The sequence below is a fragment of the Nicotiana tabacum genome, chromosome 3, assembly GCF_000715075.1.
Source record: "Nicotiana tabacum cultivar K326 chromosome 3, ASM71507v2, whole genome shotgun sequence".
Lineage (NCBI taxonomy): Eukaryota > Viridiplantae > Streptophyta > Magnoliopsida > Solanales > Solanaceae > Nicotiana > Nicotiana tabacum.
In genome coordinates this window covers 91962040-91981545 of record NC_134082.1, presented here as the reverse complement: position 1 = coordinate 91981545, position 19506 = coordinate 91962040, and positions in this window count along the sequence as shown.

Sequence of the window (19506 nt, the reverse complement as noted above, 5' to 3'; positions counted from 1 at the left end):
TATGTTGGATCGGGCCGTGCGACCTCGGCATTGTTTGTGCATGTTATTTCCTTGGTACTTTATATGATTTGAATTGCTTTAAACTTGAAATATAAATTGTTAACTGAAATGTTAGAAACTGAAATATTTTTTACGAAAGAACTTGTCACTTCCTGTTATTAACTGTTATTTATTCATGACATTTATACTTAGCGTAACACTTAAATTATATTATTATTGACCCTAGTAAGTGTCAAGTCAATCCCTCGTCACTACTTCTTCAAGGTTAGACTGGATACTTAGTGGGTACATATTGTTTATGTACTCATACTATGCTTTTGTGCTTAATTGTATAGGATCTGAGGTAGGTGCATCTAGCTACCCATCCGACACGCGTTCCTGATACTTGACCGGGATTCCACGGTGGGCTGCCCCTTCTGAGCCATTCAGTAGCATGTCGGAGTCTCTCTTTTGTTTATTTCTATCTATTCTATTTCAGGTAGTAGGATAGTTATATTTTGTACATTCTACTAGTTGCCCACACGCTTGTGACACTAGATCCTGGCACACACATTAGTAGACTATTATTTTGGGTTGTATTCCTATTTTTATGATTCCCTTTTGTCTTTCCCGATTTGGTTGCCTTATAAAATTCGTTAATTATTGACTGTTTTAAATTTAAATTAAGTAAATGTTGGAATTGTTTACTAAAATAGAATGAGAACTCACTGGTTGATCAGTGTTGGCTTGCCTAACAACGATGTTGGGCGCCATCACGATCTATAGTGGAATTTGGGTCGGGACAATGGTATTAGAGAACTAGGTTCACGTAGGTCTTACAAGTCATGGGCAAACCTAATAGAGTCTTACAGATCGGTACGGAGACGTTTGTACTTATCTTCGAGAGGCTATAGGGTGTTAGGAAACTACTCTTTATTCATCTTCTATCGTGCAGTTGATGGTTTACTAAATTTCCTTCTTCTATTCTCTCACAAATGGTGAGGATGTGTATGACAGATGGACGTGCACGGCAGACGTTCCAGACTTGAGAGGAACTGCTCCCCCTGTTGCTAGAAGCCGAGGGAGGGTACCGACCCGATGTAGGGGACGAGGGCATCCCATAGCTTCCCCAATTGCACCATCGGCGGATCCTGTAGGGGATCCTATTATTGAGGAGCAGGGCAAGGTGCCCGCAGCAGAGCCTACCTTGCCGTACTTCATGATAGCACCGGGCCTCTAGGAGGTCATGGGTCATATGCTGTGGTTCATGGATTCTATGACCCAGGCTGGTTTATTTCTAGTAGACCCAGCCACATCTCAGGCGGGAGAGGGAGCACAGACCCATACTGCTCAGGCTCTTGGTCATGCAGCTGTAGCGTATCAGACTTCGGATGCACTACCTGTGGATGGGGTCCAGCCAGTTACCGCAATGGTACCCGAGCCCAGACCAGCTGTGGACGAGGATCCGCAGAAGTTATTGTATAGATGGACTAGGCTAAACCCTCCTATCTTCGGAGGCGAGCGTCATGAGGATGCCCAGGATTTCATTGATAGGTGCAGGGACAGAATACACAATATGAGGATATTGGAGTCTCATGGGGTTGACTTTACTACTTTCCAGCTATAGGGCAGGGCCCATAGATGGTGGCAGTCTTATGTTTTTAGCAGGTCTGTGGGTTCTCCTCCTATTACTTGGGGTCAGTTCACACAGCTTGTCTTGGATAGGTATATTCCACCCTCTGAGAGGAAAGAGTTGTGGTATCAGTTTGAATAGCTTGAGCAGGGTCAGATGTCAGTGACCAACTATGATATGAGGTTTTCTGAGTTGTCTCGCCATGCACTGATGATACTTCCTACTGACGAAGAGAGAGTGCGGAGGTTTGTTGCATGGTTTAACTCTGGTATTAGGGCCAATATGGACCGAGAGGTCGAGATGGGGACTCCTTATTAGCTGGTAGTAGAGATTGCTCGGAGGATTGAGGGAAACCGTTTGAGAGGTAGAGAGCAGATGCAGCAGGACAAAAGGGCTCTATTCTCTGGAGAGTTTAGAGGTGCCACAGTTAGGGGTAGAGGTCAATTTGGGAGGGGTCAGCCTAATAGGCCCCCATATTTAGCACCACCACCTCCTCAAGGTGATCTAGCGCGCCCCTATTTCAGCGTCATACCAGAGAGTTCTTACTGCTCGCCAGCCATCTAGGGTTCTTCCAGTGGGTATTCAGGTCCCCAAGGTTTTTCCATCTACTACTTTAGTGTTATACCGGAAAGTTCATACCGCCCACCAGCCATTCAGGGTTCCTCTAGTGGGTATTCAGGCCATCAGGGCCAGACTTCAGGGCAGCAGTCTATGGTGCTGGGAGGTTATTACTAGTGTGGAGATTCGGGTCACATGAAGAGAAACTGCCCTAGACTTCGGGGCAAGGTAGTATAGTAGGGTCAGCAGCTTATGATTACAGCACCGGCTGTCCGGCTGCCCAGAGGCAGATGTAAACTGATAGGGACCATCCTAGAGGTGGAGGCCAGGTAGGGGCAGGTTAGCCAGCTACTATTTAGTCAGGTGGAGGCCAGCCAGTCGGCGCTCCAGCCAGATTCTATGCTTTTCTGGCTAGACCAGATGCATTGGCCTCAGATGCCGATATCATAGGTATTATTTCCGTCAGGATGCTTCAGTACTATTTGATCCACGGTATACTTATTCATATGTATCATCTATGTTTGCTCATTTCCTGAATATTCCTCGTGAGTTCTTGGGTACTCATGTTCATGTGTCCACTTCTGCGGGCGATTCTATGGTTATGGATCGAATCTATCGGTCATGTGTGGTCATATTCTGTGGTTTTGAGACTAGAGTATATCTCATATTGCTTGATATGACCGACTTTGAGGTTATCCTAGGCACTGGTTATCCCCATATCATGTCGTCCTAGATTGCCATGCCAAGACTGTTACTTTAGCGATGCTAGAGTTGGTAAGGTTGGAGTGGAAGGGTTCCTCAATTAGTATATCTAGTCGGTTTATTTCCTTTCTGAAGGCTTGATATATAGTCAAGAAGGGTCGTTTGGCTTATCTAGCTTATGTTCGGGACACCACCGTTGAATCTCCGACAATTGATTCAGTTCCAGTATTCTGGGTGTTCGCCGATGTGCTCCCTTCTGACATTCAAGGCATGCCACCGGATTGTGATATCGATTTTTGTATTGATTTGGCTCCAGGTACCCAGCCTATATTTATCCCACCATATCGTATGGCTCCAAAAGAATTGAAGAAGTTGAAAGAGCAGCTTGAGGAATTGTCAGCAAAGGGGTTTGTGAGACCGAGTGCGTCACCTTGGGATGTACCAGTGTTGTTTATAAAGAAGAAGGATGGGACTATACGGATGTGCATTGACTACCGCTAGTTGAACAAGGTTACTATTAAGAACAAGTACTTGTTGTCGTGCATTGATGATTTGTTCGACCAGTTGCAGCGTGCTAGGGTGTCCTCTAAGATCTACTTGAGATTAGGGTATCATTAGCTTAAGATTCGGGACTTAGATGTCCCAAAGACTGCTTTCCGTACTAGATATGGCCATTATGAGTTTCTGGTGATGTCCTTCGGCTTGACTAATGCCCCAGCGGCGTTTATGGACTTGATGAATAGGGTGTTCATGCATTATATTTATTCCTTTGTTATTTTCTTAATTGACGACATCTTGATCTACTCACGTAGCCTGGGGGAGCTCGAGCAGTATTTAAGAGTAGTGCTTCATACATTGCCAGAGTAGAAGCTATATGCTAAGTTCTCCAAGTGCGAGTTTTGGCTAGAGTCAGTAGTATTGTTGGTGCATGTTGTATCAATAGAGGGTATTAAGGTGGATCCTAAGAAGATTGAGGCAGTTTAGAGTTAGCCACGTCCTACTTCAGTAATTGAGATCAGGAGTTTCCTGGGGTTAGTAGGTTATTATCGCTAATTTGTGTAAGGCTTTTCATCTACTGCAGCACCTCTAGCTAGATTGGCCCAGAAGGGTGCTCCTTTTTGTTGGTTCGATGATTGTGAGGCGAGCTTTCAGAAGCTCAAGATAGCTTTGACTACAGCACTGGTTCTAGTATTGCCTTCCGGATCGAGAATGTATACTGCATATTGCGATGCTTCACGAGTTGGCCTGGGTTGTGTATTGATGTAGGAGGTGCGAGTTATTGCTTATGTTTTATGTCAGCTAAAGATTCGTGAGAAGAATTACCATATGCATGATCTAGAGTTAGCAACTATTATTCATGCTCTTAAGATATTGAGGCATTGTCTGTATGGGGTATCATGTGAGGTTTATACTGATCATCGCAACTTACAACATTTGTTCAAGCAGAGGGATCTCAATTTGAGGCAGCGAAGGTGGCTTGAGTTAGTGAAGGATTATGAAATAACAATTCTTTATCACCCGGGCAAGGCAAATATAGTCACGGATGCCTTAAGTAGGAAAGCAGATAGTATGGGTAGCTTGGCATTCATTTCAGCAGAGGAGAGGCCACTAGCTATGGACATTCAGTCATTGACTAACATACTTGTGAGATTGGATATTTCAGAGCCCAACCGAGTCCTTATGTGTGTTGTTGCTCAGTCTTCATTATTGGGACAGATCAAGGCCCAATAGTTCGATGATCCGCATTTGGCAGTTCTCATAGAGATAGTAGTACAGGGTAGTGCCAAGAAGGTTTCTATTGGCGAGGATGGTGTTTTGCGACTCCAGGATCGCCTATGTGTTCCTAATGTCGATGGCTTGAGGGAGAGGATTCTAGATGAGGCACAAAGTTTACAGTTTTCTATTCATCTAGGTGCTACGAAGATGTATCGTGACCTGAGACAATATTATTGGTGGCGGCAGATGAAGAAAGACAGAGTTGAATATATGGCTAGGTGCTTGAACTTCCAGCGGGTTAAGTATGAGCACCAGAGGCTAGGTGGCCTACTTTAGCATATCTCTATACCAGAGTGGAAATGGGAGTGCATTACTATGGACTTCGTAGTTGGGTTGTCGCGGACCTTGCGGAAGTTTGATGCAGTTTGGGTCATTGTCGACAGGTTAACCAAGTCAACACACTTCATTCCTATTGTGACTACCTATACTTCAGAGAGGTTGGTTCATATCTATATTCAGGAGATAGTTCGGTTGTACGGTGTGCCTATTTCCATCATATCAGATAGAGGCCTTCAATTCACTTCCCATATTTGGAGAGCCGTATAGAGTAAGTTGGGGACCCGTGTAGAGCTCAGTACCACATTTCACCCGAGACCGACGTGCAATCGGAGAGATTATGAAGGACATGCTTAGAACATGTGAGATTGACTTTGGAGGGCAGTGGGATCAAATCTTGCTTTTGGTCGAGTTTGCTTACAACAACAATTATCAGTCCAGCATTGAGATGGCTCCATTTGAGGATTTATATTGTCAGCAATGTCGATCTCCTATCGGGTGGTTTGAGCCTGATGAGGCTAATTTATATGGTACAGATTTAGTGAAAGATGCCTTGGAAAAGGTAAAGTTGATCCAGGAGCGACTTCGCACAGCATAGTCCAAACAAAAGAGTTATGCGGATCAGAAGGTGCGGGATGTATCCTTCATGGTCGGCGAGAAGGTTCTCTTGAAAGTCTCTCCGATGAAGGGTATTATGAGATTCGAAAAGAAGAGCAAGTTGAGCCTCAGGTTTATAGGCCCATTTGAGGTTTTGAGGCGAGTTGGGGAGGTTGCTTATGAGCTTGCTTTACCCCCAGCCTATCGGGAGTTCATCTGGTTTTTCACATGTCTATGCTCTGGAGGTACCACGCCGGCCTGCCATATGTGTTAGACTTCGGCAATATTCAGCTAGATGAGAGCTTGGGTTATGACGAGGAGCCAGTTGCCATTATTGATAGACAGGATCGCCAATTGAGATCCAAGAGGATTTCTTCGGTAAAGGTCCAGTGGAGGGGCCAACCAGTGAAGAAGGCGACCTGGGAGTCCAATGAGGACATGCGGAGTAGATATCCATGCTTATTTAGCACTTTAGGTATGAATCTAAACTCGTTCGAGGACAAACGTTTGTTTAAGAGGTGGGGAATGTAACGACCCGACTGTTCGTTTTGCTTTCTACAACCCTGTTCCCCTAAATAAGACTTCATGTACTTGTTTTTACTGATTTATGACTTGCGAGGATGGTTGGTTCGGGATTTGGAAGAGTTTGGGTTGAAATAGGAACACTTGGTTTCTTAAGGTTGGCTTAAAAGGCCAAATTTGACTTCGGTAACCATTTCGAGTAAACAACCTTGGAATTGGGATTTGAAGGTTCCAACAGGTTCGTATGATGATTTCGGACTTGGGAGTATGTCCAGATCGGGTTTTGGATGACCCCGAGAGCATTTTGGAGCCTAATAGTGAAAGTTGATTCCTTAAGGATTTTGAAGTTCTTTAAATTTGGTTTGGAATGGTTTTTTGTGATATCTAGGTCCGAACGGGATTCCGAGGCCGGAAATAGTTCCGTAATGTCATTTAATACTTGCACATAAAATTTGGTATCAATCCGAATAGTATAAGTGTGTTTCGTCACATTGTAAGTGAATTGAAGAACTTGAAGTTCATAAGTTTGAATCAATTGGTTTTAGGGTGTGATTCCTAGTTTTAAAAATTGTTTTCGGCGTTCCGAGGGTTCAAGCGAGTCCTTTTTGTCATTTAAAACTTGTGTGTGTGTTTGGGCGGGGCCTCGAGGGCCCCCTAGCGTCAATCGAATGAGGCTCGGACCATGTTGGAAATTTTGGGCAAGAACTTAATGCCTAGCTTATGTCATAACTGCACCTGCGATTCGTCAGCCGCAGATGCGAGCTCGCAGGTGTAGGCCTTGACTTGCAGATGCGGCAGAGGGTGGCCAGCCCATAAACTGCAGATGCGGCCCTTTCTCCGCAAAAGCGGAACCGCAGAAGCGGTTGGCCTTTCGTAGAAGCGGCCCAGCTGGCCCAGTGAAGTTTCACAGAAGCGTACCGTTTTCTACATACGCGGTTGGCGTAGGTGCGGCCCAGGACCGCAGATGCGTAAACCACTGAAGGCAGTAGCCTTCATTTAACACGGGCCTTAGACATATTTGGCTCATTTCACACCATTGTTGGGCGATTTTTGAGCTTCTTGAGAAGGGTTTCTCACCAAGCTTTTGGTGGTAAGTAATTCCTACTATATGTGACTTAAATACTTGTGTTTTGAGTATATTTACATGTAAAGATTAGTGAAAATTATGGGATTAGAGTAAAACCTAGGATTTTGATAAAAACAAGATTTAATCATGAAATTCTTATGGAATGAAGTAAAAATTATATATTCTTGATCCTTAGGTTGTGGGCAACAACTTTCTTCAAAACTTTCGGAGTCCGGGCACGAGGGCCTGGGGGATGACTTTTAGGAACCTTGCATTTAGGGTTGGGAAATCATTTCAATAATTAGAATATGAACTCTTGAGCATATATTAACTAGTTCTTACCAATTTGAATAGTTTTGGATCGTTCGTTTCCGATTTGAGGGTTTGAGTGCATTCTTGAATTTGGAAGTAAGCTTTGAGGCAAGGTAAGTTTCCTTTCTAACCTTGTAAGACGGAATTATCCTCGTAGAGGAAATAATTGAATATGTGCCACTAATTGCGGGGGCTACGTACGCACAAGGTGACGAGAGTCTGTGCATAGCTACTATTATGCTTAAGTCCGGGTAGTCTAGGACCCAAAAGCATGTTTTAATTGTCGTACTTGTAACTTTGTTGTCAATTTAAATTGTGAAAATCATATCGAACTTGACAAATCAATTTCTAAAAAGTTAAACATTATTTTCTTGACCGTTACAGAGAGGTTGTCATTACTTTGGGTAATTGCTTTCCCGATGAATTGTTGATTGACTATTTTATGTGTTTATTCATATTTGACCGTGTCGCATATATGATTCACGAGTGGGGTAATATATGCATCTATGGTTCGCGTCGTTCGACCCTCCGGCAGTGCACACTTTACTATTATGTTGGATCGGGCCGTACGACCTCGGCATTGTTTGCGCATTCTATTTGCGTGGTACTTTCTGTGATTTGAACTGCTTTAAATGCCTTGAAATATAAATTGTTAATTGAAATGTCGGAAACTGAAATACTATTTATGAAAGAACATGTCACTTCCTGTTATTAATTGTTATTTATTCATGATATTCATGTTTAGCGTAACACTTAAATTATATAATTATTGACTCTAGTAAGTGTCAAGTCGACCCCTCGTCACTACTTTTCGAGGTTAGACTGGATACTTACTAGGTACATATTGTTTATATACTCATACTATACTTATGTACTTAATTGTACAGGATACGAGGCAGGTGCATCTAGCTACCCGTTTGGCGCACGTTCCTGATACTTGACCGAGATTCTATGGTGAGCTACCCCTTCTGAGTCGTTCAACAGCATGCTGGAGTCTTTCTTTTGTTTATTTCTGTCTATTCTATTTCAGGCAGTAGGATAGTTATATTTTGTACATTCTACTAGTTGCCCACACACCTGTGACACTAGATCCTGTCACACACATTAGTAGACTATTATTTTGTATTGTATTCCTATTATTATGATTCCTTTTGGTCTTTTCCAATTCGGTTGCCTTATAAATTCGTTAATTATCGATTGTTTTAAATTTAAATTAAGTAAACGTTGGGATTGTTTAATAAAATAGAATGAGAACTCACTAGTTGATCAATGTTGGCTTGCCTAACAACGGTGTTGGGCGCCATCACAACCTATAATGAAATTTGAATCTTGACGTAAAGATTGTGAAAAGAGTGTAAGATTCCTACTTAAAGATCATTTACAAGTCCAACTTGTGAAAACTATTTACAACTACCATGGAAAGATAATTAATATCGGTCTCATAATACCATGAATATATGAAATCCTGATGATGGGATAATACCACAACTTTCTCCAAAGACAACAATGATGTAAATGCAGCAGAGGGTGAACATTAATTTGCTGACAACACATATTATAATTTAAACAAATGCTCTTATTTTCCAATCTGTAAAGATTCAATAGCATAACCAACAAAGCAATCAAAATAATTAATATTCATCTTGTAGATAATTAAATCGAAGCAAATAAAATAAATCAATCCAAACAACAAAACAAGATTATAGAGGAATCATATAAAACATTTTCGAAAAGAAATTAACCAAAAACATATGTAGATGAAAATAGACTTTTTGTTTTTGGTTTCTAACTTTTTTGCTGCATACAAAGAAAGCTAACACCAAAAAAATAGTAACGCTCAAATGAGGTATTAATTAGAACCCCGGACCGGTAACACAACTTCAAACGGAAAATTTGGACTTAGAATCTATCATACCTCCTTTTTCACACCCGGAAGGGGGTATAAGAGAGTTTTTTTCAATTTAAGTGACAATCAAAACGGGATTATTTATATTAAATTCAGAGTCGTCACTTGGAATAATTTATGGTGTCTCAAGTCACCGGTTTAAAACCCCGAATCGAGGAAGTCGACTCTTATTTATGGTTTGCGAACATAGAAATCCGGATAAGGAATTCTGTTAACCCGAGAAAAGGTGTTAGGCATTTCTGGGTTCCGTGGTTTTAGCACGGTCGCTTTGATCATACTTGGCTTAATCAAATTGTCTAATTATCCATTTTAAAACCTATGTGAATTTGCCTCTTTTAATTAAGAAATTATCTTAAAACAGGTCATGCGTACGTGTACCCATTTATTTGGTGCATCAAAAATCACATCACGCGAACATGTCCACAATTAATAACGCTTTGTTATGATTAAGAAAGTTTAGTCGAAGTTGCACGAACGCATACCCCGAATTATTTTAAAAAATTATAATTATGTCACGTGAACGTGTACACAATCACGAAAGATAGATTGAGTAAATGCCTAAAGCATACTACGGATTTGTGAGTTATATTATTTCCGAAATTAAGATTATTGAGGCTTAAGAGTTATGGAAATTGAGATTATGGGAGCAAAATTAAGGCTTATTTGAAAATTATTCATAAGAAACAACGCAGGTAGGGGTGACATTAAATTTCTAGACATGACAAGTGATAGCTTCACCTCTACATTATCCGGGAAACTTGAACATGAAAGAACATAGATAAATTCTATAGTTTACCAATCTCACCCAATTTTAACATTCAAACAAATAAATTTTGGAAGTCCTAACTGCATGACTATCTGCCAATATTTCCTGCTAATCCACCTTAATAGCCCAGCCCAAGGAGAAAAATGGCTACTTAGACCAATAATGAAATTCTACAACCAAGTAAGAACAAATAATCGGAGAAAACACATCTCCTTCACACAGGTTTCACAAGGAACAAAATAAGTAGTTATTAACACTATGACAAAACAAAACCAAATGGAAACAGCACACACACACACCACTGTGTAGACCAAAAATCCGGTAGATCTTCATTCAATATCAAGATACACAAAGAAGGATCATTAAAATTTAATTAAGAACTAACCCAAAATCCTAGTAGAGGAGATCGAACCCAACGCCAAAATAGAGAATCGGAACTGAAGCTAATGAATGGAAACTCTGACGAAACTCGAACTCGACGGCAATAGGACCCAACTTCAGCGACTGGAACCACGACCAAACAGCTACTCGCACTTGAACGGTTTGAAAGCTATTTACGAGGTGTGGCTGTTGCTATGTGTGTTTTAGTAGAAATGAAAAAAGGGGGTCATTGTCCATTAACTTCTATCTGGTGATCGTTTTTTGTGTTCGATTTTGTGAAGAAGAAGGGGTAACGGTTATGGGGGGTCTGATCTTTGGAGTTGTCGCTGGATGAGGAAGATGAATAAGGTGGGGGTCCTGAATTCCAGCGGCTGTTGTTTTAGTCTTAGGTCTCCTCTTGTGTTAGAATCTGATGAAGTTAGGGTGTGTCTATTGCTAGTTTTAGGGGTGATGGGTTTTTGATTGTGAAGATGGAAGAAGAGAGCAGGGGTCGTTGGTTTAGTTAAGGAGAAGCCATGGAAATTTGGCTCTTCTTCTCTGAAGAAGAAGAAGATCGATAGGGGGTGTGGGGTCTTGGTGTAAAACAGAGGATCTCTTGAGTGTATAGGTCTAGGACTTCTTTTTATTAGGGATTCTAGATTTTAGGTTATTAGGGATAGCTTAGTGGGTATTGGGCTTGGGTTGTTATGAGCTAGGTCCGAAAATTAGGCCTAAAAATGGGTCGTTTGAGCCCAAATTTTATTCTTTCTTCACGAACGAAACTAAAAATACGACCTCATTTACTAATTAATCCTACTTAAGTAAAATAACTATTAAAATAAAACTAACCGTTAAAACAAACCTACTTTTTTGGTATTTTCAAATATCATATTAAAATAAAAATAAGGTACTATTTTGTATATTTTTTAAGTTTTATTAAAGGTATATAAACTAAAAGCTAATAAAAAAAGAAGAAATATTTTTGTAATTTTCATTTTGTGACGAAATAAAGTAAAAGAGTCAAAATTAGTTGAAATAACTATATTAGACCTAAACTAAGTATTTAAATGCTAAAATATGTAAAATCTTGGAGAGGGTCAACAATCACATGTCTACAGCTGCCCCTCTTTGACTAGAAACATGAAGTATTTTCTGACAAAGAACGACTCGACAGATTTTTTGACCCAGCCCTTATTTAGGGAGACCAAAAACTAAAAGAAAGGAGAATGTGACTGAGCCCTGGTATCCGAGTTGCCTACATATCCTTGGTTATAAAAGGAATCAGGCCACGTGCAGTTTAGAAGTAGAACCGTGATGGAGTGTACCAAGGTGGAGAGCCGATTGAGGTGTCATTCCGTCGAGGTTCCGGTCCGCGGTCCTGTTATTTTATGAAAATCAAAAAATGAAAAAAGACTAACTAAGCCTATCAGCTACGAGTTACAAGATTCCTATCTATGAGTTCTCAAGCTTGATCATGTTCTTCAGGCAGGATTCTCCTGATGCTTCTTGAACTCAAAAATTGAATATTGACTCTGTTCTTCAAGTGGGCTCCCGGTGCCTCCCTGACTTGAAATTGTAAACTCAAAGTTGACCCTGTTCTTCAAGTGGGATTCTCCTGACGCTTCTCTAACATTGAAGTTAAAAACTGAACATGTTCTTCAGGCAGGCTCCTGATGCCTCCCTGACATGAACTTGTAAACTGAAAGTTGACCCTGTTCTTCAGGCGGACTCCTGCTGTCTTTAACTTTAATCTTGAAAACTAAAAGTTGATCCTGTTCTTCAGGCGGACTCCTGTTGTCTTTGACTTGAATCTTGAAAACTAGAAGTTGATCCTGTTCTTCAGGCGGGATCCTCCTGATGCCTCTGACTTGACCTTGAAAACTGAAAGTTGACCCTGTTCTTCAGGCGGGATTCTTCTGATGCCTTTCCGACTTAAAATTGAAAACTGAACATGTTCTTCTGGCGTGCTCCTGATGCCTCCCTGACTTGAACTGAATTCCCTTGTTTCTCCAGGTGGGCACCTGTTAATAATTGAACTGAATTACCTTATTTCTCCATGTGGGACGCCTGCTGTCAATACTTGAACTGAATTCCCTTGTTTATCTGGTTGGGGCGCCTGCTATCAATACTTGAACTGAATTCCCTTATTTCTCTAGGTGGGCGTCTGCTGTCAATACTTGAACTAAATTCCCTTATTTCTCCAGGTGGGCGACTGCTGTCAATACTTGAACTGAATTCCCTTATTTCTCCTGGTGTGGCGCTTGTTGTCAATACTTGAACTGAATTCCCTTATTTCTCCAGGTGGGCGCCTGCTATCAATACTTGAACTGAATTCCCTTGTTTCTCCAGGTGGGCGCCTGCTGTCAATGCTTGAACTGAATTCCCTTGTTTCTCCTGGTGGGCGCCTGCCATTAAAACAAAACAGACAAAACAAAAGAAACTTTCTGCCCCAGTTAGGTACCGGGAACATCTGTGAGGGTTAATCGAATCATGTTATCCAAAAGAGCTCTAAGAATTTAAAAGCTAAATCCCATTATCCAGGAGGGCCCTGAAAACTAAAATTAAATCTCATCTTAAGAGTGAAAACTTGAAAGCTAAATTCTATTTCCTAATGGTAAAACTTACGTTAAATCTCATTATCTATGAGGGTCCTAAAAACTTAAAAATTAAATCACATTATCCAGGAGGGTCCTGACAACTTAAAACTACATCTCAATATCCAGGAGGTCCTAAAAACTTGAAATTAAATCCCATTATCCAGGAGGGTCCTGAACAGCCGAGAATAAACTTACCTGAGCCATGCCCTCTTCCTGGAGGATCTTTGCAGAACGAACAAAATTCCTTACCCCTGAACCATGATTTCCTCATGGGGGTCCCTACAGATCGAACAAATTTTCTTTCCCCTTCTCAAATCGCCTTTGTGCTGACAAAATTTGGGCACGACACTTAAAAAATTCAATCTCCCAAGCTTTGATTTGGACATAGTCTTCGTCCCTGTTTCAAACAAAGAAAACTTGTGAGTTTAAACATGGTGGTTGGATTGTGTCCTTGACTTTGAGGGCGATTTCTCCTTCACTTGCCATGATAACTTTGATTTCAACTTGAAAGACATTTCTTGTTCGTTGACTAACCACTTTCTCTGTCACCCTTATCACCGAAAATACCTTTGATTCGTTCAAACCCAAGACCTCTATCTATTACATTGTGCTCATGAATTGACATATACCGAACCCTTGTATTTCACATGAATCTCAAAGCACGTCAATTATCTCCCCCTCAGTCCGCATACTGTTCTTTCCTAACATAAGCCACTTTGATGTACTAGCCAAACTCCACTTTGTGCATTTGGAGAGCTGGTAGCAAATTTTGAAGTCATTTCTCACTTGTTCTGACCATACAGACTCAGGAAAAGGAAGTAAATAGGACAAAAGGAACAGAGTAAGGGACAATAGAAAGAGATGATTCCTAACCAGAAAACTACAAAGTAGAAACTTATCAGACGTAGATACCAACTCTAATGACCATGACATGCACCTTTGGATTAAGTGGCCTAATCTATCAAGCAAGTCTAATGTTCAACTCTTGTTGTACCTCTGAGTCGTGAAACTGGGCTTCAATGCTCCGATTATCCTATCTGATTCATAGTTCTTATTCGACTTGTAGTGCCCGAAGGCTTTTCACCATCAAGCCTCTCTCATTTTGTTCTTTCTCTCAACTTATCGTCGCCTCATGGTGCCTGTGAAGGTTTTTACCGATAAGACTCTCTCATTTTTTTCTTTTCTTCTTTTTTTGATTCCATAGATGACAAGGCATTAACCACGATAGAAATATCATATGCTCCGGGCATGTCTGACTCGGCACTCTCAAAGATTATCTGGGAGGTCTTTTTGGACTATAATGTGGCTTTTGGACAAGGTTAGAAAGAAAGGATATCATAAAGGCTCAAAACAACTAAGATAACAGGGTTAATTTATTTACAACTTTTGGAATCCATTTAAAAAACTTTGCCCCAATTCTGAAACAAGGGAATTTGATTTTTTTTCTGTTTTTCTTTTTGAAATGGAATTCCTAAGAAAAACTACCCCCCTCTCGACTTTATGGGATTATGAAATATTTTATTTAGTGCGACCGAACTTAAGGCTGCCTACGTATCTTGCAGTGACAAGAATCAGGTCGAACGTAGTTCAAAAGACTACTTTTGTTACTATTTTCCTTTTAATTGTTTTCTCTTTTTTTTCTTCTTTTTTTTCTTTTTTTTATTTTTTTCCTTTTTTTATCTCTATTTTTCTCTTCTCTTTTTTTGAATTTTCCTTTTGGAATGAACTTTCTAAAATAAACCTGTGGGGAATATATTTGTTTTCGTATGACTCTAACTTGATTCCAAAAGAGGGGATGTCAAAAAAATCAGTACAGGCTCAAAAGGGTATCGAATGATATAAGTGTTTGGGTAGCTGAAAGAGGGTCTCCCAATCTCTGAAAATGCCAAGTACAACACATGCAACTTGAAGATAAAAAATGACGATCATGCATAGCGTTTCTTTTGCATCATTGGCATTGGTATGTGTCCACCTTTCTTCAGTTCCTTGTCAAGTACATAGCTCTACTTGGGTAATTTCTTCTTCAAAATGGATGTGCTCCGTTAATTTGGTGCAAACTCACTTGGCTTTATGTTGTAACTTGAGATGCACTCGAACTCAAAGTCGTTTGCTTCAAATTGTTTGGGACGCATTTTCTTGTAATAAATTCTTGTCGTCCTCTTAACTTACCCAAACCATCTGCCCCAGTTTCACACAATTCGAGCTTTAAAGATCTCAAAATATCCAAATCTTTACTTATTTCCCTCGAATGTCCCTGTCATCTTCAAAACTTGTTTCATTATTTCATAATTAGACTAACTTTTAAGACTGGGCTGTCAATTACGCGTGCATGTCATGTCACTAGAGTCAACGGTAAAAGAACTATAAAAGAAAAAGAGAACTAAACAAAAAATGACTAGAAATAACAGAAAACAGAAAATTGCATTAGAGAGATGGTGAAAGGGTTTGAACAACAAAACAAGCAAACTAAACTGGGGTTACAACCTTGGAACAAACCTAGATAACACTAAACGAGTTACTACGACTAAACGAACTAGGAAAGATAAAAAGATAGAAGGATTTGAGCCACAAGACAATATCCGGATTACAACCCTGAAATAAACCGGATAAAAGAAATGACAACAAAATAAACCACCAAGACTCCTCCCTGGCTAGCCAAGAAAGGAGCATCTTTCCAATCACCAAGCTCAACATCTTAGCCACTGAGTTCTGTATCAACGGTACTAGGACCATCACAAGTCTTCATCACATTGACCTTAGCAAATTGCTTTTGGGTCCCTTTTGCCAGCTCGTTCTTAAGATCAACTTTCGGAATCGAGAGTGATAGCGCTGAAAGCTTTGCGGCAAGTGGCCCTTCGAGGATCTCAGAAGAGTTTTCATATTCCCTTTCAACACAAATCATACCCACCATATGCGTCTCATTATGAACATTTGATAGACTTTGGCTAGTGTCTACTGCATCTGGAATTCGCATGATAATGGCACATGCCTCAATAAGCTTCTGAACTAATCTTTTCAGATGCCAACACTTTTCTATGTTGTGACCCGGGGCATTCGAGCAATACGCGCACCTTTGAGAATAACAAAATTCTTTGGAAGAGGGTTCCACATTTTTATCTGAATCAGCTTCAACATGTCCAATTGCCTCAACCTTTGGAACAAACTGGCATATGATTCTCCAATGGGAGTGAAAGTCTTTTCCTTTTGTTGTTGCCTTTTCATTTTGTACTCTGGCATCGGTTGGAACCTTTTGCGGGTAGGTGGTTAATATGCTTGAGGAGGCAGGTAAGATATTTGCGGAAATGGTGCATGCCATCATTGGTCCTGTGGATGTGGAGCATATTGTAGTGGATTGTGGATGGAGTACTGGGAAGCTGAGGCATGACTTTAGGGATTTTGTGGAGAGAAGTAGCATTGGGGAGGATTATCTGGAGCACAGGGATATCTATGGGATCAATATTGAGGCAGAAAGTGTTGAGCAGGAATGCCCACTGGATCCTGTCATGGTCAGGGCTCAACAACATCTTTTCTATTTCTTTTTCTTCCACCCAAACTTACTGAGATGTTCTGAACATCTTATGTAGTATCTTTCAATGCAGAATAACTCATGATTTTGCTTGACTTGATTCCTTCCTCTACCACATCTCCCATTTTTATCACATCACTGAAAGGTTTACCCAAGTCCGGGATCAAATGACTAAAGTAGGTAGGCCCTTAGGCTTTTAGGAAAAGCTCATACATTTCTTCTTCACCAATCGGGGGCTGACCCGAGCAGCTTGTTCCCTCGATCTGAGCCCAAACTCCCTAAAACTTTCCTCGAGTTTCTTTTCCATATTAGATAGGGAGGAGTGATCTGGGATAATGTCTAGATTGTACTGAAAGTGTCAAACAAAATCTTGAGCCATGTCATCTCATGCATGCCACTTATTGACATCTTGACGAGTATATCATTGCAAGGCTGCCCCAGTCAAGCTCTCACTGAAATATGCCATCAACAAATCATCTTTCATGCCAACACTTCTCATTTCACTGCAATGACCCCTCAGATGGGCTATTGAATCTCCACGTCCATCATACAAGTTAAACTTTGGAATTTTAAACCCCGCGGGCAGATGAACATCAGGGAACATACACAAGTCATTGTAAGACATGTTAATCTGATTTCCCATCCCTTACATGCTCCTTAAGGACTGTTCTATACCTTTCAGCTTCCCGGATATCTCATCTCGCCCTTCTTTTCCTGTGAACATTTCATTTTCAACATGAAGCTCGTTTTGAGGGCTATGATTGTATGAGTCATAAACGTTATGAGCAACCTCTAAGGGGTAGTATTGGGCATCAAGGGAGTTGAATTGGTATTCACTGTTAGACCTGAGGAAAGATTGTTGAGAAGTTGCGATCGTGGAGGTAGTGGATATGACAAGAGGGCAATTTTTGGGAAAGGTAGTTGGAGGACGAGTGATGGAGCTACTAGGATAGTTGGGAAAGCTGTGATAAGCGGGAGAATCTGGAGAGTAAGAGGAAGCATCTCGCACTATGATCGGAGTTTGGGTAAGGGTAGCATCTAGGAAGGTAGTTGGTGGCGGGGGATGGTGCCTTCCCAGTCATCCAAGCCCGATACATGTCCGCCATGTATTGTCTTAATATCCTTACCTCTTTAACCAACCCATTATCTTATTCAACCAATTGCTTTTGGGCACCCGTATCAACCAACTCAATTCTGTTATCATCTACCATTGCCTTTTGACTTTATGTTGTAGAGAAAAGTTACCACTTTAAGAACCACAAACCAACCACCCTTCTGCTTTATAACAAAAAGGAACAAAATGAGGTCATCACGTTAGCGTTAGGGCATTTAACAGCTAAAAATATCACATTACGTGCAGTGTACCTAGCAACAATTTATGGTTCAAGAATGACTTCGAGGGTCATAAGGTCACTTGGAATCATCCCAATTTGTTCAATTCAACCTTCTCTTTTCTTTGCTTTTCTAGCACTTGCTTGGTTTTTTTTATTTCCTCTTTTTTCTAATTATCACTCTTTTCTTTCCTCTCATTTCTCACATCCCACGAATCATCTCTTCATTTTTTTTTTTCTTTTTTTTTAATTTTAAAAAATGATTCAATCGAACCCTATGTAGGTTGCCTACGTATCATGACGCCGCATAAATCAGATCTTTGCATAATTCGGGAAGATCGGGAATTAAGTAAACAAACTAACATTCTCTTTTTCTTTTTTATCCTTTCTTTTTTACCTTAATGACTACTCTGATGACAAAAGAGAAATAAGAGAAGCAAATCCTTTTTTTCTGAATTTCTAGACTTAATGTTCTATAACCTATTCTAAACTCAAGCTTAACGAGCATATATCTTTTTTTCTTTTTTTCTTTTTGAAACAAATACTCTATGGGAAATTATTAAGGAAACAACCCTAGAAGAGAAAAATATTTTTTGATCCTTTTTTTTAGGAAGGAGGTCTAAAGAATAAACCAAAGAAAAATATTTTGAATTTTCATTTCACATCCCTGAAGAAATATTTCGAAACGAGAAATGAACAAGATAAAAAAATATTTTTGGATTTCAGTTTTTGATTACCTAAGGAAGAAACTTTAAAGATGACTAAAACATAAAGTATGTTTTTTTCTCTTCTATGTACAATATCTTAAAGTTGTAGTAAAAATAAAAAAAAATGTTTTATTCATTTTTCATTAATTTCCCAAAGAAGTACCTCAAAAGAAAATCTTTTTAGATTTTTGGAATTAATATCTTAAAAGAAAACTTTTAAAGAGGTACTAAAAGAAAATTAAAAGTCGTTATGAGCAACAAGCCCTTTGTCACGACCCAAACCGATGGGCCGTGATGGGTGCCCGTTACCTTACTCAACCGAGTACCAACGTAACGTATATTTCTTATTACATCATCATATACACATGGCATACGGGCCTAATAGGCCAACATGATCCTTTATAAACTCAAACCATAGGCCGACAAGGCCATACAATCTTTTATGTACACGACATATGTCTACAAGTCTCTAAGAATATATAAATATCATAAAGGTCGGGACAGAGTCCCGCTATACCAAACAATACACGTCTAAATTATAGTAACCAAACGAGCAACTTCGAAGCAAATGGAGCGCACCAACATCTTCCGCTGAGCTGATAGCCTACTTTGAGGGCTCTCGACCTGTCTATCGGGACCTGCGGGTATGAAACGCAGCATCCCCAGGAAAAAGGAACGTCATTACGAATAATGTACCGAGTATGTAAGGCACATAAATAATTTTATAAGAGACATGGAAGACATATAGAATACATGACCCAACCTGTAAGTCTGAATAACTTTGTAAATCATAAATTACTTTTAGCTTCATGCATATGCGCATGAATGTCATGTCATGCATAGATACATGTTTCATAACATCATCAGCCTCTGAGGGCATCCCATCATATCA